General features: G+C 32.8%; 3 long non-coding RNA genes across 5 annotated transcripts in view; 1 reads left to right on the forward strand and 2 right to left on the reverse strand.

Moving 5' to 3' along the window:
* LOC145802121 (uncharacterized) overlaps nt 1-11,022 on the reverse strand; it is a 33,599-nt gene extending 22,577 nt beyond the window's left edge. Inside the window, exon 1 of the long non-coding RNA XR_014344484.1 lies at nt 10,868-11,022. This is a non-coding gene — a long non-coding RNA (uncharacterized LOC145802121). The remainder of the gene's footprint in view (nt 1-10,867) is intronic.
* LOC145803240 (uncharacterized) lies at nt 4,594-7,256 on the forward strand. The gene is made up of 4 exons (XR_014345366.1): nt 4,594-4,964; nt 5,478-5,574; nt 5,742-5,823; nt 6,960-7,256. It is a non-coding gene; the product is annotated as an uncharacterized LOC145803240 (long non-coding RNA).
* Nucleotides 11,023-16,095: 5,073 nt separating the features above from the next.
* Nucleotides 16,096-23,950, reverse strand: LOC114322053 (uncharacterized). Of its 3 annotated transcripts, none has more exons than XR_003650533.2 (4): nt 23,171-23,310; nt 22,938-23,026; nt 22,683-22,821; nt 16,096-16,375 (listed from the first exon to the last, which is right to left on the reverse strand). It is a non-coding gene; the product is annotated as an uncharacterized LOC114322053 (long non-coding RNA). The 3 variants fall into 3 exon arrangements; XR_003650532.2 differs by having other exon boundaries at nt 22,618-22,821; XR_003650531.2 differs by lacking the exon at nt 16,096-16,375 and having other exon boundaries at nt 21,529-22,821; nt 23,171-23,950.
* Nucleotides 23,951-24,643: the final 693 nt, after the last annotated feature.

A 24,643-nucleotide genomic window follows, 5' to 3' on the forward strand; every position in this document is an offset into this window, starting at 1 on the left:
TAATACCATAGATAGATAGATATAATACCAGTGGTCAACACTTTCCTGTTTTTTTTTTCATGGCATGCTAAACAATAATGACTAATTAATCTATCTATGGAAAAGAATGGAAAAGAATAAGCAAAGTGATGATCAACACTTTCCAGAGCAAAGTGATGATCTAATATAAATATGACAGAACATAAATATGACAGAGCAAAGTGATGATCAACACTTTCCAGATTTTCAAATTATATATAAAATTGACAGAACATAAATATAATCTATATAAAATTACACACAATAATTACACACAATAATTACACACAAAATTGTTATATATAAAATTCTGAAACACAGATTTTCAAAAATAAACTCTGCATTTCCACACAAATAAACTCTGCATTTCCATACAAATTTTCCACACAAATAAACTCTGCATTTTAGTATATAAACACAAATTTTCCACTCAAATTGTTATTAAATAAACTCTGAGAATTTGACTACAGGAAGTCAAATTGTTTCAACAACACTTTCTTTTAAAAAACAGGAAACAGTGAGAGTGAACTAACCCAGCAGCCAATAAGAAAAGTGATGATCTAACCCAGTTGGCAAAGTGATGTCGAGCCGGAGTGATGAACTAACCCAGCAGCCGATAAACTAACCCAGTGCCAAAGTGATGAACTAACCCAGCAGCCGAAGTGATGTCGAGCTGGAGTGAACAATGGTGAGAGTGGAACGGTGTAAGCTCTGATGAAGGCTCTGTGTAAGCTCTGATGAAGACTCTAATGAAGGTTGTGTGTAAGCTCTGATTTGAACAACGGTGTAAGCTCTGATGAAGGCTGTGATGAAGGCAAAAGCTGAGATTTTCAAAAAAAATCAAGAAGAAGAACCAAGAGGAATAGAGAGATAGAGAGGGTAGGCAGAGAAATAGAGAGGGAAGGTGGGTAGACAGAGGGTAGATGGGGAGGCAAATCATTTGTGATGGGAAGACAGAGGTCAGATACAGAGGTTAGATACTGAGAGAGGAGTGGAGAAACAGCCATGTTGGACGGGAATTTCTGTTTTCTATATAACCTCAGCCATTGGATAGATATTACAATTGATCTAGACCATTGGATCAAATGTATCTCACACACATTTTTGACATAAATTCAAAATCCTTCTTGCCTTATTATATAGATATATATATGTATGTATATGTATGCATATTTCATTCGGTTTTCTCACCAACCAAACAGAAGTGTAGACAAATTGCAAATTAGATCAGTAAAATTGAAGAGTGATGCTCTGATCTTCGACTAAATCAGACAAAAGAGATACAGATCAAAAGACAACATGGGTGAACTCACAGAGGAGTGATACTCCAATCGTCATTGACTCCGATCAGACCGAAGAGTGATGCTCCGATCAGACAGAGGAGTGATGCTTCGATCGCCATTGAACCCGATCAGATAGAAGAGTAATGCTCCGATCGCCATTGACTCTCTCTCCCTCTCTCTCTCTATGTTGGCCTTACTTGGGTGAAACTCACAGAGTGAAAGGCAACACGTTTTGACAATGTTTTGAACACTTTGGTCAAAACCATGGGCTGGTTGTTAGAGAAACCATTGGTTGGTTTCTTTAATAATAATAATAATGATAATATTAAAAAATACAAATAGATTAATTATATGATTTTAATTATAATAATAAAAATGGTTTCTTTAATAATAATAATAATAATAATAATAATAAATAGATGGGTAAATTACATTGACACCCCGAAATTTATGTTTATTACAGTTTCTCCCCTTACCTTTTAAAAATTACATCTCTCTCCTTGAGATTTAAAGTTTCATTACAGATTGCCCCCTTCAGCAATTTAATTTTTAAAATACCAATTTTGACCTCACTGGGTAAATTACATTGACACCCCTCACATTTTAGAAATTACAATCTCCTCCCAAAGGTTTAAAGTAGCATTACCAATTGCCTTATCGGTTAGTATTAGTTGAAAAAAAAAACTCATTGAAAAAAAAAATTAATTGAAAAAAATTTTGTTAGTCAAAATTTTAAATTTCTGTTTAAAAACCAACATAAGATAAAAATTACACTGACACCCCTTGAGGTTTATATTTATTACACTCGAAAGATAAAAATTATATAAAAATGATAATTATTTTTTATTTTTTATTTCTTAACCAAATTAATTTTTAATTTACAAAAAAATCTAAAAATCAAACTATACATAGTCTAAAAATCTTTTGATAAATCATTTCTTACGTTAGTAACTTATTTAATTATTTGTTAATTTTACTACATTTTTACCATCTGAGACCTGTTTAGTAACTATTTCATTTTCAATTTTCAATTTATATTTACAAAAATTTTAAAAACAGTCATAAAAACTTGTTTGATAATTTTTTTGATTTATAAATGGTTGTCTCAGTTTGTAAATTTGAGAAAAAAAACGTAAATTCAAAAAATGAGTTTATGTTGGTTTTTAAACAGAAATTTTTAAATTTTTGTAAAAATAAATTAAAAATTGAAAAATAAATGGTTACCAAACAGGCCTTAGATGGTAAAAATGTCGTGAAATTAACAAATAATTAAATAAGTTACCAACGTAAGAAATGACTTATCAAAAGATTCTTAAGCTATGTATGGTTTGATTTTTAGATTTTTTTTAAAAAAAATTAAAAATTAATTTGGTTAAGAAATAAGAAATAAAAAATAATTATCATTTTTATATAATTTTTATCTTTCGAGTGTAATATATATAAACCTCAAGGGGTGTCAGTGTAATTTTTATTTTACGTTGGTTTTTAAATAGAAATTTAAAATTTTGACTAACAAAATTTTTTTTCAATTAATTTTTTTTTCAAATAATTTTTTTTTTCAATTAATTTTTCTTCAAATAAATTTTTTTCCAATTAATTTTTTTTCCCAACTAATACTAACCGACGATGCAATTGGTAATACTACTTTAAACCTTGGGAAGGGGATTATAATTTCTAAAATGTGAGGGGTGTCAATGTAATTTACCCAGTAAGGGCAAAATTGGTATTTAAAAAAATTAAATTGCTGCAGGGGCAATCTATAATGAAATTTTAAACCTCAGGGAGAGGGATGTAATTTCTAAAAGGTAAAGGGGGAACTATAATAAACATAAATTTCAGGAGGTGTCAATGTAATTTACCCTAAATAGATTAATAGTTGAATTTTTTATTATTTTTAATTATATGATTTTAATTATAATTTTTTAATAGTTTAATTGGGTAATGCATTTGTTAGTTGGTATAAGCTTAAATTTAATACTAATACAACAAGGGTATTTGTGTAATTTTACATGATTAATCCCATTCTTATCTCTCAAAACAAACATGAACTATTACTAATCCACTAATTATCAACAAACACATTTTTCTTAATCACCTCACTAATAGTCTATTTATTATTAATCCACTCACTATTAATCCTCTCTATTCTAATTCTGAAAACAAACGATGCCTAGGAATGTTATTATGATGACTTCGGGGTTGATACCGTGCTTTTTTTTTTTTTTTAATGATTCGAATTATCATATTTTAAGGTTTATCAAACATGTTATTTATGTAAATAATTAAAGTAATTGTGCATATGTAAGCTCATTATTAGGTCTTAATTATTTTTTAAAAAAATATTTAAATTATATTAATCGTTTATTTTTAAAAAATATAAATGTGCTATTGTTATGGGATTGTAAATGTCCAATCAACTTAATTTTTTGCATAAATAATTTACTCAATAAATTTTATAAAACAAACAGTTCAAATTATCGAAAGAAACTCAAGGCAAACTTTTCACTAGGACTTACATTAGCCAATTGTATCAGTAAACCCAATTCCCTAAAATATGTACTATTTTTAACAATATGTTAACACAACCCGAATTGTATATAGAGGTGTTTTAAGAAGATAGTTAAAAATTAAGGGGAAATTATTGGAAATTTCCATTTTGGAGAGTTGTAGTCTACCAAGTCCCATTTTAAAATTAATAGACGTCCAAGTCCTATTTTTTTGGTAACGTGATCCGAAGGATCCCATTATGTAATTATGAAATGGTTTTTCTGACTAATGTACCCTTTTTTTGTGGTTGAAACGGTTTTTAGAAGGGTTTTTGAATTATTTTGATTACACTCATTTCGGTGTCCACTATGGAAAGATCAAGTGTGGCCTTGCTTTTATGATGTGGGCCATCCAAATGTGGTTCACCAAAGTGGTTTTTCTGCAAAATAATGGGTTGTCTTCAAACGTGGGCTTCAAACAACGATGTGGGCCACAAACGTGACCAAAGTGGTTTTTCTGCAAATTAATGGGTTGTCTTCAACGTGTGGGTCACAGGATGGACTTGCACTACGATGTGGGCCACCAAAATGTGGTTCAGCAAATTGATGTGGACCATAAAAAGTGGTTCACCAAATTGATGTGGTCCACAATTTTGTGGGTATGAAAAATGATGTATGCTCCCCAAACGTGGGCTTCCAAAAAGTTTTGGCGCACCAACATGTGGGTCATAAAAAAATACTAAACCCATAAAGCTCTATAGTAAGCTTTTCCAAAATGTTACATACACCCACATCATTACAACATCTATATAATAAGGCAAGAGGCTTTTTGAAAATGTCTTAAAATGTATGTGAGATACATTTTAATCCAATGGTCTAAATTGTCTCATCTCAACTTCAATGGTTAAGATGTCTTTATTTCCCTCTCTCTCCATCAATGGTTGATGAGGAAGAGATTTAAGCATCAACGGCTTTATTTCCCTCTGATGGTCCGAAAATATCTCTCTCTCCCCTCTCCATCACAGGTATTCATCTCCTCTCTCTCTCTCATTTCAATTTTTGAACTTTCTCTCTCTACCTTCATCGGAGCCCATCCCGTGCGACGCCGACGACCACCGACACCACCGACCACCTCCTCTCCTCTCACCCTCCTCTTTCGTCTCTCTCTCCTTGCAAGGTAAACTAGAACTTCCAACTTGAATTCATGATATTTTTTGTGGGTTTGCTTGAATCTGAATCTGAATCTGAATGTAAAGTTGTGTTGAATCTGGGTGTTGAATCTGAATTTGAATCTAAATGTAAAGTTGTGTTGAATCTGGGATTTGGTTGTAAAGTTGAATCTGAATGTTTTGTGGGTTTGCTTGAATCTGAATTTTTTGTGGGTTTGTATAGTTAAATCTGGATATTTTTGATATGTGGGTGTTTGGTTGGGTTGATTTTGAAATGAGTTTTGAATCTGGATATTTTCATAGATTTTGAAACTGGATATTTTCATTTTTAAAAAGTTTTGGGTCTGAAATGGGTTTCACTTGAGCAACCTGATATGGGTATGTGTTTATTGTTTTTGTTTTTATAAAACATGTTTCTGTATACATTTTGGATACATACTTTGATGGTTGTCATGATCAGTATAAAAAATCAATTTCATAATTTATTTATTTATTTATTTATTTTTAAATTTTATTGACAGGTTCACAAGGGAAGGATAAGAGGGTTCTTTTTGATAACAATGACTTGGTTTTGCATGAAGGATTTCTAGAGATCAATTCATTTGGCCACTCATTTAGGTCAGTTTTATTTTGTTTTTTTTTTTCCTTTTTTTACCCTTTTTTTTTTATATTTATAATCGGTATGAGCAAAAATGGAAGTTGCATCATGTAGCAATTAGGGCTATAAATCAATCAAGTTTGAACGGAATTGACGAGATGAATTCTAACATGAAAAAACTTGACAGGGACTATGATGCGAAGAGTGAAAGACAACAAACTGTTGAGGAATTCTATCGAGTAAACCACATTAACCAAACATATGATTTTGTAAGTTCACTATTGTTTTCAAATTTTTTTTTTCATTATTGTTTTTGTTTTTATATGGGTTTTTGAAAACAATGACAAATTCATAAACACACATCTTTTCCATTTTGGTGTGAAAACATTCTTGAAAAATTAAAAAAAAAAAAGTTTAGAACTGTTTCTTAAGAACAATATTTTCAAAAATAGTTTGTCACACAAATTTTTTTCATTTTTCATAGATTTTGAATATATTTTCATAGACTTTGGATATATAAACCCAGTTTATGCACTCTATATTTTCATAGATTTTGAATCTAGATATTTTCATTTTTAAAAAGTTTTGGGTCTAAAATGAGTTTCACTTGATATATATACATGTATAGTCCAGTGTATAAAATTGATGAAGGGTTGGAGATGTTCTTAGTAAAATGTTTAAGGCCCTAAAATATTTTCTCTAAATTTACTACATAGCAGGTGTTAGGTCTTGGAGAAGTTCTTGGTCTTGGTTGATTCCAAAACTAATCAACTTCCAACTTGAATTCATGATATTTTTTGCTTGAATTCATGATATAATAAGTCGACCTACACTAAATTGTGTCCATTTCAACTATGAACCAAATGACAATTATGTTGTAATCAGGCATAAATGACAAATATACACTAAACGATATCAATTTCAACTCTTAACCAAACAAATAATGATACATTACATGCAATTATATGCAATTCTATGAGATAACAAAGGTTCAAATCAGGACATAAATGCCAAATAACTATACTCCCTATGAGAATAATATAAACTGGACTATAACTATACTCCCTATGCCAAATAACAAAGGTTCAAATCAAGACATAAATGCCAAATAACATAAATGCCAATTATATGCAATTCTATGACAATGTTTTGTTGGTTTGCTTGAATATGAATGTTTTGTAAAGTTGAATATGAATGTTTGTATAGAATAAGGCAAAGGGTGAGTCGAGAGATGAACACACATAGATGGACATGAGTGATGACCCATCACTATTGATTGGCCTATATAAAATGCAAAGGACTCCCAGATTGGGGGCACACTAATAGACCTTCTTGAGGCTCCTTTAGCTTTACCATTCTATGTCAATAACTTAAATTTTTTTAATGTTTTTTAATTTCCCAACAGTGGCTTCAAGACCCATCGTTCAACACCAAAACAGAGGTATTTTACATTGTCTCTTGAATTTTCCTTTCTCTGCTCTTGATCACTGTTGTTGGTTAATTATGTTTTTTGAATTCTGAATCCTGACGGATTTGTTGTTTGGATTTGTTGGTTGATAATATTTTGTATTACTTCTAAGATTTCATGTACAGCACACAATGCTTCCCTTTCTATTTGACATGTAACTTTATAGAGATATGTCCAATTTTGGAGTTAATAATAATGTATTTTGGAGTTGAGCCCATCTCAATCTCAATTAAACAGTGGATGTTTTATTTTTAGGCTTTTAAGTCTGTAGAAAATTTGTCAAAAATTTACCAAATAGGTTTTTGTTTTCAAGCTTCTTTTTTTCTCCTTCCTTGAAAATTCAAACATTGAGTTTGCATTTGCTTTGATTGTTGAAAAACTTTGTTCTTTATTTGCTCGCAAAACTTTTTACTTTATTGTTGACTGTAAAAGAAATAATATAACAATAACTTAAAGATCGCATAAACACGTAATTAAACTAAAATAAAACTATTTGGGCGTTAATTGAATTTTATTTGAAAACTTGCCTATGTTCTTATAAAGTTTAATTTCAAATCCCTTCATTTGATTGGAAACTCCCACAACTTCTGTGAACTTAGATAGATATTTTTGAGTTTGTTTTGTGGTGGGTCACCAAAGCTCAACAATGGTTGTTTGCCTATGCCATTTTCTTGGTATAGAAACAGGAATTTTCAGGTTGAAGGCATAATTTCATTTTTGTAATTGATAATTTATTTTTAAGACAAGAAGGGTTGGGATTACAATTATATTAAATTAATAATTGATAATTATTAAATAGTATTGGGATTACAATTATATTCTAATCCCAACATTATTTACACCGTGCCTTCAGGCACGGGTATACGCTAGTAATATCACAAATCAAAAAACATTACATACATCCACAATTTTGTGGGAACATTACATACACCCACATCATTACAACATAATATCACAAATCAAAAAACATTACATGCGTCCACAATTTTGTGGGTATGAAAAATGATGTGTGCTCCCCAAACATGGGCTTCCAAAAAATTTTGGCGCACCAACGTGTGGGTCATAAAAAAATACTAAACCCATAAAACTCTATAGTAAGTTTTTCCAAAACGTTACATACACCTACATCATTATAACATAATATCACAAATCAAAAAATATTACATACATGGGCAAAACAGTCCACCCTCAATTAATGGGACCTTTGGGTGTAACAAATTAAATATGGGACTGATTAGATTACAATTCCACCTTTTAGGATTTATGAGCCAATTCTCCAAAAATTAATTTTTAAACTTTTTAAACTTTTTTTACCATTTCATATGAGAGATAATGTGACTCAAAATGGATTAAAAAATTGACTTTTGGCTTTTTAGCTTATTGCCAAAACACCTCATAAAGTTAGCATAGAGCTTTTTGGTTAAAACAATCACAAAAAGGCAAAATAAACTTTTTAGTTTAATAAGATAAAATATTACATCTAAACTATAATTATTTTATTTTTTCTCTTACAAAAATTAAAAAAAGCCAAAAAATCTTATCATAAACGAAATTTTTTAACCCAAACTAAAATAATTAAAAAAACTAACTCACATCCCAAACTATTTTTTGATTTGACTTGTTTATGACAAAATGCAATAACATGACACATAAACAAATTAGATTAACGTCAAGTAGCACAACAATTGATATGAATGACATATTTAGTGAATAATTAATTACATATTTTGATATTATTTTTCATATAAGGGTACCATAACATGTTTAAATTCCTTATTTAATCCCATTGAATAAAAATTTTAAAGAAATGAAATTAAGTTGAAATTCAACATCTTAAAGAGTAATTTTATATAGTAGAAGGAAAAAAAAAAAACACTAGATTTTGGCTTTTGCAACAAAATAAATCTTAAATTTTTAATTTTGTCAATTTAAATCCTAAAATTTTGATTTATTTTCAATCTAAATCATTATTTTATTTATTCTTCTTGAAACTTTTTATCTTCTCTTTTGGGTCAATTCTCCATACTTTCTGATTTTGTGATCAATTATTAGATTGTTGAACGGATTTCTTAATAGCCATTCTACATAAACAACGTTCAAAATGTACTTGCCTGTTAAACTTTTTGAACCCTGCAACAGCTCTTTATGTTGCCATACATTATCATAATTTATTTATTTATTATTATTGTTGTGGCAGAAGACCAATTCCACTACAAGTAAACCAACACAAATGAACTTGGAGAGGCTAATAGACTAATCCTTGTCCTCTTGCTTCTAATCTTTATTCCTCCTTGCTTGGTTCACCCATGCATGCATATGTTACATTCACTCTTCTATTTCTTTTAAAGTGTCCGTGTCCACCAAAAATGACAAGAGAATAATAGACTAATGAACTTGGAGAGCCTAATAGACTAATTTTAACAATGTTTGAAAAAAAAGAAACTCACATTCTCTAGTAAAGAAACATTTATAACCTTTTACGTGGATGATGACAGATAGAAATTACATATTCCTAAATCTTATTTAATTTCAAGTATATTTATACATAATTTACAACATCTTTTCTAAGAATATTATACAATATGTAATATTTTAATGTTGATGACATTGTCCCCATATCCATATCCAAGTTTTAAATACATACCCTAATATCCTAAGATTTAAGTTAATGAAGGTCTGATATTTGAATACACACCTGCCTCTCTGATACTTGTCCTTGAGTCCATCTAATATAATAGCGGGATAATGTTTGAGAGCTCGAAAAATGTCCCCCCTAATCCCCCTAATGCCCAAAACGACATCGTTTTGGGCATTATTTTTTGTAATTTTTATTTTCTTCTTCTTCTTCTTCACGCAGCTCTGAGACAGAGGGAGAGGGAGAGAAAGAGAAAGAGGGAGAGGGAGAGAAGAGCTCGTCGCAGGGAAGAGCTTCTCGCCATCACAGGGAAAAGCTCGTCGCCCGCCGTCGCAGCCACTGCCTCTGCCTCCTTCTCCACCCCCCGCCTCCGCCTCCACACCCCGATTTATTTGGCCCCCTCCAGTCCTTCGGCTTCCTCCTCCTCCTCCTTCCTTCTCTTCTTCTTCTTCCCCCTCCTCCTCCTCCTTCCTTCTCCTTCTTCTATTTTCTGCAAATTCGGGGGATTCGGGACGTAGCTCTTTCGAGCTACCAAGCATGACCCTATAATAGCGCATACATGCTCATCAGTTCTCCATCACTTGCCCCGGTAAGTGCTTCCTAGATTCTCTAGTAATTGTTATAACCATTCGTTTATGCACAGTGAGTTTATGTATTACGCCAAATTAACGTCATAAATTCCTTAAGCTTTCTAATAAAGTAAATTTTCATTGTTCACCATGCACCCAGCTCCTTCCCCAATTCTACTTAACCCTAACATCATATCCTGCCTCGCCTTTTCTCTTCACCTCCTACAATAACTTTTTTTCTTGGCCAGTCACCAGTCTCTTACCACCTGAAGGAATGATTAGCCGCACCATCCCCTTCAAAATCCCAAAACTTTTGTGCCACTTCCATCCCTCCCTAAATCCCTGCCACCTCAGCACCTCCCAACCACCACCACATTCAAGCATAACCAAGTTCAGATACTCCAATAAATTTCTGCTAAATTACAACTAAACAAATATGCTAATGATCACAAATTTAACAATGGTCACAGCCTTAAAGCTAATTAAGTAATTCAATTTGTAAAGAGAGAACAAATATTCAGAATGAATCCCTAATATATTACAATACAAATGAAAGCTTTTACAAGAACTAAATCAGAGACAACAAGGAGTCAATCAAAACATACCACATCAAGGGCACAGAAATGCTAGTATTTGAGTACCTTGGAAGTGCCGGAGGAAGCAGAACATGGGTACAAGTTCAATCTTGAAATTTCCCCATTGGCAGAAAAATTAAAGCTTGAGAAGTCCACTTTGGGATGCAAAACCCTAGAATTTCCATGGAATGGGCACTGAGCAGCAGCAGTACGCCCATCAAGAAAAATTGGGCCGGGTTTAATACCCCAATGGGCTGGAAAAATTATTGGTTACGTGGCCTTTTTTGGGTGGATAATTGATTACGTGGCCATGTCTCACACTAATATGATTGGTATATTTTTTAGTTATTCAACACAAATTTATAGGATCCACTATCCTCTATTACTCACAATACTATTAAACACCACATGACAGTGGCCCAAACTAGCCAATAACTTCCCCAATGGGCTGACCAATATGTGAATGATCTTTGGACTCACATACTAGTCCATACGAAAAATTTTGGGATTCTATTTGCACTTAAATAATACTTCAGTATGTTTAACTAAAATTTAAAATCTTAATTTCTATTATATTCTAATTTAAATTTATTAATAAGGATAATACAAATTAAATCTTCAAAATAAAATAATTTTTTTCTCATGGTATACTCAAATCATTCATACGTATTTTTCATATACGACTTTTTTTTTTATCTTCTCTTAGGTTTCAATTATTTTCTTTTTATCTTCTTATTTCCTCTAAAACTTCAATTCACCCCACCAAAAATCTTCGAGGTCACAATCTTCTTCGACCTATTTCTACTTTAACAACAATACAAAAAATTTATATATATATATATATATATCATATATTACTGTTTTTTTAATGTATATAAAAATTATATATAATCAATTGACGACCTAACGGTTTACTCAAATCCTTTACCAGAATTGCTTGATTTTCCTAGATAACGGACATTGATAAACACAAAAATATACATATAAAGGGAGAGAAAGAGAGTGAGAGAGACCCTGTTATTTGATCAATTCCTCTTGCTTATCAAATCCGTTATTCCCCTATTTATTCTTCCTCTCACACACACGATTCTCTAGAGGGAATTTTGACGATCAATTATATTTAGAAATTTTGTTTATTGTTTTGCAAGTATCAAAGAACTTCATAGATCTGGTGTGGCTACATGCAATTTTATTTTCTGAATGATTACGTTGGGTTTGATTGGAAGATTTAAGAAAGGATTTAAAAAGGAAAAAGAAAATGATAAGTAAAATATAAATAAAATATATTTATATTTAGTTTCACATACTTTTTCTTTTTCTTTTTTCAAATCTTTTTTCAAAATTTTCAACCAAATACAGTGAGTTTTAAATATCAACAATGATAGAGAGTTTTAATTATGGAGCTCTAAAGAGAGCTTTAATGATGTGATAAGAGAAAAAAATTAAAATAAAAACAAAAACATAGACACATATTACACCACATATGAGCTCCACTCTTTGTTACAGACCTCTCTTTAAAACTCTAAAATTAAAACTCTCAATCTTTATTATTTAAATATATATAATGGATGCCCACGATCTTCCGTCGTTGTAGGAAGGAATTGAAATGAAGCCGGCAACAAGAGTTGAAACCACTAGTGAATCAAAGATAAACAAGTGAACTCATGTGAATGTGAAAGAGGTTTTGAATTTTTGATTTATTTATTATTTGGGTGTATTTTGAAAGATAATTTGGAAAAATAAAATAAAATTAAGGTGTATTGAGAATAAATTATAATTCTAAATAATTGAATAAAATGTATTGAGAAATTAAGTATATTATTTTTTGAATGCAAATAAAATTCTTTAGAAATTTTAGTTATTATTACATCATGTAAAGACAAAACTTAGAATATTCAAATAATTTATAAGGTATGTAAATGTGTAAATTAGGAGTTATTTGAGGGTAATTTAAATAAGTGTATTTATTTAGGTTATATTATTTCTTTATTTTTTTATACATCTTTTCATAAAAAATTAAAAAATATACTAAATAAACAAACTCCAAACAATCCCTAAGCTCTCACTTGGAAGGCATGCTCCATGTTGACTAAAGTTGTAACGTCTTGTTAGTTGTTTGCATAAAAGTAAAGCTATGTGACTGTATTTAGTGACTGTATTTACGTATTATATTTAGGGGACTTTCTTATGTAACAGGACCCTTTATGCTGTGTTTGGTTGAGGAATTTGAGGAGGGATTTGGAAAGGGAAATGGAAAAGGTAGGTGAAATGTGAAAAAAATATACCTACATTTCACATAGTTTCACACACCTTTTCCCTTTCCCTTTCCAAATCCCTCCCCAAATCCCCCAACCAAACACAGCATTAGGAGACCCTTATTTGATGTCACCTCTTATATAGCATAATAAAAATATTAAATATATAGTAGGTAACTATTAGGATTTGGCAAAATATCACTCAATCGGTTAAAATTGTACCGATTTGTATTAATTCGCACCACTTTATCCGCTAATCGCGGTTTAAATTTTAAAATTTATAATCTCCTTTCGAAACCGCTTTGCTCTCTTGTAGTTAATACCTATATATATATATATATATATATATTTAATTTATAACGAAATATCAAAGTAAAAATGAATGTGAGAGAAATTTAACATGTGAAATTTATTACAAATTAGTAATTATATATACAAAAAAAATTACGTAAAATTAGTTTGTGTTATGTATAGGAAAAATATTATGCAAGTTAGTGTTATATGTTATGTAAAAATTTGAAAATTGATTAGAATATTCTTTAATCCAGCAATCCGCTCAAATCGCAATTTGTCAATTTGACAATCTGTTAATCCGTCATTCAATTTATAATTTTACTCTTAAACCATCCAAACTACACCGCATACACCGCTAATAACTACTATTCGCTTTTCTTGTCGTTTATTATCGACAGTGATTATGGAAGCTCAAAATTTACTCACTTGAGCCCAATCTAAATAAAGACTAAACAATATGTCAAGCCCAAGTAAAGAAGTCCATTAGACAACACAACTAGGGCAGGATCACTATCTCTATAAAAAGAAGACCACCTCTTGAAAGAGAGGTATGCCTTAATCCCTACCCACACTGAAAGTTATCTACTCTTTTCTGTTTCATAACAACAGCTCTAACCTCATCCTCAGAGTGTTTTCGGCCAGAAACCACCAATGGGTCGGCATCAACAATGTTCTATTTTGCAGTTTATTGGGATAAAACTCATCTTTTTATTAACTATTCAAACAATTTATATGAGAAGATTTTAGAGTCTCACAATGATAATACAACTTGAATTACATATGAAGCAAGAACTCATCTTTTTATTGAACTATTCAAACAATTAATTTATATGAGAAAATTTTAGAGTCTCACAATGATAATACAATTTGAATTGCATATGAACGGATTAAGGTTAACCATTTTTTGAGACGAACACCCAATATTACACAACTTGATAATACGAATATTGAATAGGCCAAGTTAGGATCAAACATGCAATAGGAAGTTGGTCCTAGTACTTCACTTTAATATTATTTCCATATTTAAGTCCCCATGTAATTCTATGTAGGTGATCAAAAAAGTATCTAAAATAGGATTTTATGGCTAATATAATTTTTTTAATTGAAGATAATTTTTTTTTTATTGTTTACGATTTAGATTTTATGTATCTACCTATTTATCAATCTATCTATTGTATAAGTAAAAGGGGGTTTTTAATTTTGAGAGCTCTAGAAGCTTCAAAACTCCAATCCAATTATGTTGATTTTTTGTTATTTTTTAAAAAGAGAAAAATATCATTGGCTATTAAAAATTGAAATTTAAAGTTTAAAATTTAAATATCATTGGCTATTGAATTCACTTATGATTTAGGAATTTAAATTTGATACCTAACAATATAATATACGCATACTTTAAGGAATTGATTTTCATAATAAAATATAATCTAACTAATTAATCTTTTTTTTCCAGTAGGAATTACTAAACCCCTTCCTTACAAAAAAAAAAAAAAAAGGCTTCTATTTCACTGCATTCACGTAAAATATTATTATCTACAAGAAATATTCTTTACATATCTCTCTCTCTCTCTCTCTCTCTCAAATGGTGATTATTAAAATTTCATTTGGTGTTTAAAACTTTTTTTTTTTTTTTTTTGCCTTTTATTCAAACTTAATCTCTATGTCCATTCGGCCTTTGTTAACAATAGATCAGGCCCATATATGACAATAACCATGGATGCCTCCTTCAATTTCTAAGGTAACTACAAATACTTGTTGGCCTCAATGCTAGGTTTGAGATTTTTTGCATATTTGTTATTTCTAAGATATATAATACGTCATTGTGCCATATATTATTAAAAGTTTGTGATTGATTATAACTCTATCAAATAGATTATAAATAAAATTTTTTAAAAAAAGAATTGTATCATTTATTCATTTTATATATGTAGTTTTTAAAAATCAATAATTATATTTTTCATAATTTTCATTTTCAATTTGATTTAGTAACTGTTTAATATATCAATTAGTGTGTTTCTTAGGTGTAATGTATACAAGTGACATAAAATTAGTGTGTTTTCGAGAGAAAAAAAAAAATGATCTAAGAGACTTTAAGAATTTCTAAACATTAATATAAATTTTTTAATTTTAATAGTTAAGAAAAACAAGTGATATAAAATTACTAGCATATTTAATTGTATCAATAATTTCAGGACTAATTACAATAACAGTTCCTATAGTTTGGGACTTGTATCACTTTGGTTCCACTACAAAAAATTCAGGTTTTTGCGACGGTAAAATGTCGTCGCTAATACTCTTAATGCCGTCTCAAAAAACTTTTAACGACAACAAATGACTTTTAGTGAAGGCAAAGGGAGGGGTCATAACAGAGGGCGTTGCAAAAAAAATTTAGCGACGACATCATGCCGTTATCTTCTTTTTGCGACGGCAATTGTTCCTTTTTGCAACGGCACTTTACTGTCACCAACAATATGTAAAAAAGTGAGAACTTTTGCGACGACACTGTTTTATCGTCACTAAAAGTCTTATTTGAGACGGCAAGTAATGCAATCGCGAATTGTGTTTTTTTTTTTTTTTGCGATGGTGAGGTGCCGTCACCAAAAAAAAAACCTGCAATATAATTATTAAAAATATTAAAATTACCTTCTTTTTTTTGTGACGGTGTGGTGCCGTCGCACAAAAAAAAAATTATTAAAAATATTAAACTACCTGTATTAAATGAAAAATAATTGAAAAAGAAATCAATAATTGCATAATAATATAAAAATTTCTGTATAGAAATAACAATTTCTCCATAATAAAAACATTCTTTCATCCATAACTACACATCAACAAAATTGCCCCACTACATAATATTTCATAATACATATATAATGTTTAAATACATAAAGTTGTTCATAATTCAAAATAACGTAAACCAAAATTAAAAGTTTTCCTCATCATTTTCTGTGGGTAACAAAAACAAAAGTTAGTCGCCTTTTTCACAAGCATGTATTCTACAAGAAGCAAACTCCTACTCAGGAAATATCTGAAAACAAAAAATAAAAATAATTAGTAACAATATAATTATGTGTTAATATGTTAATTACAAAAAAATATAAAAATTTAACTACTATACAATTATAAAGATAATTAAGTAAATAATTTTGCCTAGACTGAAATCCGACTTTAACTCCTAAGCCGAGAACGCGATTCGAATCTCGTCCTCTCCCACAAGTCTCTTGTGCCTAGACGGTAATGTGTGTAAAGTTTCGTGCTAATCCAACGCCATTTGGTGATTTTGGGGCGTCAACACCTCAAATTCTAAGTTTCTTAAGGAACTATTTTGTCTAGCGTAAAATCCGGCTCGAACTCCCAAACCGAAAACCCGATTCGAGTCCCGTCTTCTCCCACAAGTCTCTTGTGCCTAGGCGGTCGTGTGTGCCAAGTTTCATGCTATTCCGATGCCGTTTGGTGATTTTGGGCCGTCAACACCTCGAATTCTAAGTTTCTTAAGGAATTGGTATGCCTAGAGTGAAATCCGACTCTAACTCCCAAACTAGGAACCCGATTCGAGTCCCATCTTCTCCTACAAGTCTCTCGTTCCTAGGTGGTCATGTGTGCCAAGTTTCGTGCTACTCAAACGCCGTTTGGTGATTTTGGGGCGTTAACACCTCGAATTCTAAATTTTTTAAGAAATTAACTTGTCTAGAATGAAATCCGACTCTAACTCTCAAACCGGGAATCCAATTCGAGTCCTGCCTTCTCCTACAAGTCTCTCGTGCCTAGGCGGTCATGTATGCCAAGTTTTGTGCTAATCCGACTTCGTTTGGTGATTTTGAGGCGTTAACACCTCGAATTCTAAGTTTCTTAAGAAACTAGTTTGTCTAGAGTGAAATCTGGCTCTAACTCCCAAACCGGGAATCCGATTCAAGTCTCGTATTCTCCCACAAGTCTCTCGTGCCTAGGGCTGCAAATGAACAGAGCCGTTCATGAACAAGCTCGAGCTCGGCTCGGTAAGAGCTCGTTCGAACTCGGTTCGTTAATTTTTTTTGCCGTTCAAGCTCGAGCTCGAGCTCGTTAAATTTTTAATAAAGAAGCCCAAACAGTCTAAAGCTCGGCTCATTAGCTGGCTCGTTTAATATTTATTATTTATATATTAAATAATATAAAATTATGTATAAAAAGTAAGAGAAATATGCTATTTATATATTTAAAAAATATAAATGTAAATAATACTTAACTATAGATAGTATATTTATATAATAGTGGTAGTAGATATTATTATTTTAGTAAAATATGGACTTTTTTTTAGTATGTTTATATATACTGTATATACAATTGTATAATCAAAGTTTTAATTGTAACTTTAGTCTCACATGCAAGTATGAATTTATAAATTTTTTGGCTCGTTAAGGTTCGTGAACAGGCTCGAGCTCGAGTCGAGCCTAAGCCAACTCGGCTCGAGCTCGGTTCGTTAAATTTTTATTCAGCTCGAGCTCAAGAGCTCGTTAAAATCCTAATAAACAAGCCCAAACACACTAAAGCTCGGCTCAGCTCGGCTCGTTTGCAGCCCTACTAGGCAGTCGTGTGTGCCAAGTTTTGTGCTACTCCGACGCCGTTTGGTGATTTTAGGGCGTTAACACCTCGAATTCTAAGTTTCTTTAGAAACTAGTTTGTTTAGAGTAAAATCCAGCTCTAACTCCCAAACCGAGAACCCGATTCGAGTCCCGTCTTCTCCTAGAAGTCTCTCATGCCTAGGTGGCCATATGTACCAAGTTTTGTGCTAATCCGACGCCGTTTGCTGATTTTGGGGCGTCAATACTTCGAATTTTAAGTTTCTTAATAAACTAATTTGCCTAGAGTAAAATCTGACTCTAACTCCCAAACCGGGAACCCGATTCGAGTCCTGTCTTCTCCCACAAGTCTCTCGTGCCTAGGTGGTCATGTGTGCCAAGTTTCGTGCTATTTCAACGCTGTTTGGTGATTTTGGGACGTTAACACCTTGAATTCTAAGTTTCTTAAGAAAAAACTTGGAACCCGATTCGAGTCCCGTCTTCTCCCACAAGTCTCTCTTGCCTAGGCTGTCGTTGTGAAAAGGTTCGTGCTATTCTGACGCCGTTTGGTGATTTTGGGGCGTTAACACCTCGAATTCTAAGTTTTTTAAGCAACTAGTTTGTCTAGAGTGAAATCTAGCTCTAACTCCCAAACCAGGAACCCGATTCGAGTCCCGTCTTCTCCCACAAGTCTCTCATGCCAAGACAGTCGTGTGTGCCAAGACAGTTGTGTGTGCCAAGTTTCGTGCTAATCCGACGCTGTTTGGTGATTTTGGAGCATCAACGCCTTGAATTCTATGCCTAGAGTGAAATCCGACTCTAACTCCCAAACCGGGAACTCGATTCGAGTACCATCTTCTCCGACAAGTCTCTCGTGCCTAGGCGGTCGTGTGTGCCAAGTTTCGTGTTACTCCAACACCATTTGGTGATTTTGGGACGTTAACCCCTCGAATTTTAAGTTTCTTAAGAAACTAGTTTGTCTAGTGTGAAATCCGCCTCTAACTCCCAAACCGGAAACCCAATTCGAGTCTCGTCTTCTCCCACAAGTCTCTCGTGCCTAGACGGTCGTGTGTGCCATGTTTTGTGCTAATCCAACGCCGTTTGATGATTTTAAAGCGTCAATACCTCGAATTCCAAGTTTACTCATATCATGTCTAGAACAAAATCAACTTGTTGGTACCTTTTTCCTTCCATAGTTTACTTTTTCTTTATGCTTACTGTGACAACCCTCACCACTGATTACTGTTAAACTCTGACTAAACATAATAAGCAACTGATTAGGATGAAATCCTAAACTGATTGCATGAATGTGTTATGTTAAATGCATTTCTATCTGTTTGTCATTGATTTATCTGTTCATGTTTTAAGTTTCGCACTGTAAATTGAAGGCCTTATCGGCGGCCGAATCTGAAACTGATTAGTGTTTTGTGTTAATTAGAATAAATGTGATTTTATGGTATGTTTAATTGAAATTTGAATTGGAATGATTAACTTGGATTAATTAGTGTTGAACTACATTAGTTGCGTTAATTACCCTTTTGTCATATTAGTGGGCCACCTTGTCAATACTTGTTTGGACTTGATTAATACACATTTGGCATTGTATCTTCTGCCATTTCTTGAGCCCGACCGACTAGAGAGAGAGAGAGTTAGGAGAGCTTTGGTTTCTTAAAATAATTTCTTGAAAATTTAGAGGAATTGAAGGAAGATTGCATAATTGAGCTTCCCTTTTTGAACTTGAGGACATAAGGTAGGATATTTATCTTCTTGATTATGAATTCTAGTTGTACCTTGCATGGTTATTGAGTCTTTAGTGATCTAAGTCTAGAATTAGTTCTAACATGTTGAATTGAAGCTTAAATTATGCATGCATGTATACATTGTTGAATTTTGAGGTTGTTTTCTTAGAATCATCACATACATGTCCATATTTGGGTTATAGTCCATGAATTCATCATGTTTTGGAGCGAATTGACTCATTTGATCATGCATTGGAAGCTTTGAAGTTGATTAAATTCGTGCATGTTGCATGTTCATCATGTTCATGAATGTTTATTTGAAAATGGGTTCAATTGAACTACCTTTGGGCTTTGATTTTGCAAATTGATCTTTGAAACATGTCATATTATGAGTTTTAAAGTGTTTTCCAGAAAATTAGCCCAAAAGGATCGAATTTGATGCTTTAAATGTTGAGTTTCATGCTTGGAGACAAATCTGGAAATTTCAGATTTTGGATCCACGCTCGAGCATACACTCTGAGATCATGCAGTCCGCTCGAGCGAGTAAAGTGACGCTCGAGCGTGAAATGCGTGTATCCAGCACTTTGCATGTGTTTACAATCCGCTCGAGCGAGGGAATACACGCTCGAGCGAGGACTCGTGTCTCACGCTCGAGCGGGGGTTGAGCGCCCGTCGAGCGTGAATTTCATGCATCCAGTACTTTTGCAGTCCGCTCGAGTGAGGAAAGTCACGCTCGAGCGGAGATCCTTTGTCTGCATGTCCGCTCGAGCGTAGAAGCCACGCTCGAGCGAGACCCTTATTTTCTGAAAATTCTGAAAAGTGTTTTAAAGTGCATTTTTGCATCCTCATTCCATCCTAGGCATTCCTAGGCCTAGTTTAAGGCATCTTAATGAGGATAATGCTATAGAACCACACCGAGTCAAGATAGGGACTAAGTTATTGTTTCCCAAACGTGCAACTTAGTGTGTGTTCATCCTGTAACTGTGTAGGGTTGGCATCCGATGACGCTCACTAGCCTATCTATAGCCCAGAACTCTGTGAGTAACAATGTTGTAAAGATATATTCAATCATGAATGATTTCTGAATGATCAACTGTACTGTTTTCTGAAATGATATTTCTTACTAAATGAATGATTATCCTATTTGTGAACTGTATTCGTGGCATTCATAGCAATTTACTGTTACTGTATTGTACTGCTACTGTCACAGAGATCTCTGTCGGTTCCCATGTTTGGAACCACTATTGTTTACTGATATGATGGCCATCAACTGACTGTTCGGTCTGTTAAAACCTACTGTACTGTTTTGCTATTGAATGTACCACTTATGACTGCTATGATCGAATAACTGATATACTGTTCAAATGACTATTTTAAATACTAAAATGATATTCATTCCTAACCCCTTTACTCATATGTTATTCACTGGGCTTTAACTTACTGTTTATATATATATATATAGGTGACCAGGCACCGGATCAGAGCTAGGAGCGTTGGGTTTAACTCCCTTTTGTCAAGCCAACCACTGTGCCTCACTGAGAGGTTCCAAGTCCTTCAAGCTAGGGCTTTTTGGGGTGTTTTAGATTTTCCCCTTTCTGTTTCTGTTTTGTATAGATTGTATGAAATTTGTATTGTACTGTTATGGTAGGGATTTGGTCCCTAACCTGAATACCTATATATGATGTATGTATATACTGTTATGGTTCCAATGTGAATGTGTTATGAAAAGTTTTTTTGCATACAGACTGTCACAGCTCATTGGACATCTTTTATTACTGTTTTGGCTTCCACCAGCCCCTGTACTCTATATTACTGTCTTTACTGTTAAGCAGGCCTTCGATAATCACAGATTACTAGCCGGTTACGGTGCTAAACCCATAGGGGCGGATTTGAGCCGTGACACTCACCTTTTTCTTTACTCATATCATGCTTACCTTTTTCTTTATTTTCTTGTTGGTACCTTTCTTTTGGTTGGTGGCAGGGATTGTCGAAGTGGGGTTCTTAACAAAATAAAATGCTATACATTACTCTAACTAATACATATATTCAAATTCCTAAGAGGCCATAGCCTGCCTATTCTATCTATATGGAGTGTTTAGAGATCGTCTATGCTTACACCCAACTTCCAATTTGTTTAGGGCATTTCAAGATAACCATTAACACTTCTTTTCTAATATACAGGATAGGGGAAAAATCTCTCTAATTGTTTTTATATAATAAAATGTATATATATAACAAATAAATGTTGTTATTATTATTATTATTATTATTATTATTATTATTATTATTATGTATCTAAAACATATATTTTGTCTATTGTTGTGTCTTTATTTTTTGAATATATATCTGTGTCTTGTGTCCGCATCTATGCTTCTTAAGTCCTAGAAAATGGGTTTCCAAAGTTGTAGGAGTTTCCCATCATATAAATAAGCTTTAAAAGAAGCAGGTTTTCTGTCAAAATTAGATTTAACCTTAAACAAAATAGAAAAAAGATCCAACTATGTGATAGTTAATTGGAAACAATCAGTTTATAATCTTTCACTCATTCATCAAGTTGCACTGCCAATGTTAAATACATCCACTATATAACTCACTGCTATATGCTTAACATTACCACAACTTTTAACAATTTACAGCTCAACAAACTCTTGGGCACTTGACTATTTGACCACTTAATCAAACTAAGTAAAAACTATTAAAACTTACAACAGAATTAGACTTCCACCTTGTACAAAATACATTCGTTGTTGGCATCAACTCTAATGCCAGTAAATGTTAAATAAGCAAGAAGGTTCAAAGTAACATGGCTTAAAGTCTCCATAAACTTCCGTAAACACATTTTATTTCAAGAAACAGCCAAGTGTAAAAGAGACAATGTTTAAAATCTTGTTCTATATTGCAACTTTCCAAGTAGAATTAAAGTAGCAAAAGATGATATAGTATAGACAATTGTAACAGGCTAAAGAATAGAGGACCAAATATGAATTAACACTAACATCACAATGCAGGCAAAGAATGACCAGAATTGGTAAAGTTATTGGTTTAAGTAATATGCACTGACTTCGCTGCTTGCTTACAGTAGCACTGGCTCTCAAGCCCCTCAACCTTCCAACGATCTCATCCGTTATCTTTTGTTTCAAGTGCTGCGGCAATTCGACGGGGCTTTGTTCACTTAAAAATTCCTTCTTGATTTCTTTTACCTTTTATCACAACAAAATGTTCCTCATTACACTATATTTTATCAATCTAATTAAACTTATCAAAAAAATTGGAAAACATGGTACACAGATTCGCTGAAACCTAAAATGGGTCTTACCAATTTAATTAGCTCTACAGGTTCGGATGCTTTTCGTATTCAAATTGAATCTTCCATTTTCCTAATCTGATCTGGGGTGTACTTGACAACTGTATACAAGAAACTCCTTTTAGAAAAAAAAAATTAATAATAATAATAAATAGGGAATTGGGTATATGAAAAAGCCCCGATTAGAAAATGGGTTGGAGAAATCCAAATAAAAACTAGGCGTATGGAGCTGCAAGAACACATACCGTTTTATGAATCATTATGAGAATAGATGTAAAGCAAAGTGTACAAAGAGTGAAGAACATAGAGAGCAACGCCAATGTTGATTGAGCATACGATGAGAGTGGTTCACTCGTACGAACACCACTTCCCTCTCCCATTATATCCCCACTCACTCCCACCCCTCGCTATCTTCCTTCGTTAACTTCGTCTCCAACCAAGAAATTATTCCAACAAACACACCATTCAGTCAATTAAACAAACACATAAAGTGCATAGTTAAGACTAGTACCAGTAACCCAAAAAACCTACATTGAAGACGACTATATCATACTTACATTTGAACAGAAATGGAGAGAAAAATTAGGGCAAAGATGAACTGTCCATTTTTTGATTTTGTTTCTGACGCATTAATGTGCCTCGCCGCCTGATCTCGCTCATTGCAATCAACCCGTTCAAGATCGCCGTTCTGATGAGTCCGACAGTAGTCTTTTGTAGACAAAGGTTCTGAAACAGTCGAAGGGAGTGTAGGGTCTGGATTTGAACATATGGCTTGTGGAGGGATTGGAGAAAATCGAAGGTAGGGTTAGGGTTTTGGAACCAATGACGAGATTGGAGAAGATGAAGTAGATGACCGGTGAAGAGAATAGGAGAAGAGAGAGATAGTGGTGAGGGAGGAGGTGTGGCGGCGGCAGTGGTGGTCGCCGGTGACGGCATCAAAGGCGACGATGTAGGCTAAAGAGATAAAAAGAGAGGAGAGTGAGAGGGAGTGTTAGGTTAAGGATTGGAGATTTGAGATCGTGAGCAACAAAAATAGGGAAAGAATGGGGGAATTCAGATAGAAATTGCGGGAAAACGAAAAGAAGTTCATTTTTTTTTTTTTGTTAATATATATATATATATATATATTTGGTAGTTAATGAATTTATTTATTTTTTATTTTTCATTTTTTTTAGTTAATGAATTTTTATTTTGATTTTTGATTTTTCATTAAAAATTTATTTGTTTTATTTTTATTTTAATGAAAAAAAAATTATTATTATTTTTTAATTTTTAGAAGTAGGGGTAATATTTTAATGAAAAATATTTTCTATTAAAATAAAGTTAATTTTTTGTGGTCAATAAAAAATATTTTTTTGCGGCCCATTTTTTTTGGTTACTATAAATCAAGAACTAATTTTTTGAGGTAGAGGAGAGGAAACGGCAGTAGTGGTAAAGGTGGTGGATAAGAGGTGATGGTGGTGGTGGTGATGGCGAAAGAGATTAGTGGTGAAGTTGTGGTAGTGGTAGAGGAGATGGAGTGGCGGTGGTGGAGAAGAAGTAATGGTAGTAGTAGTGGCAGTAGTGGTAGTGGTGTGGTAGTGATGGTGGTGGTGGTGATGGCGAAGGAGATTAGTGGTGAAGTTGTGGTAGTGATAGAGGAGATGGACTGGCAGTGGTGGAGAAGAAGTAATGGTAGTAGTAGTAGCAGTAGTGGTGGTGGTGGTAGTGGAGTGGTA

Source organism: Camellia sinensis, chromosome 11, assembly GCF_055761805.1.
Source record: "Camellia sinensis isolate YWXY chromosome 11, ASM5576180v1, whole genome shotgun sequence".
NCBI classification, from domain to species: Eukaryota; Viridiplantae; Streptophyta; class Magnoliopsida; order Ericales; family Theaceae; genus Camellia; species Camellia sinensis.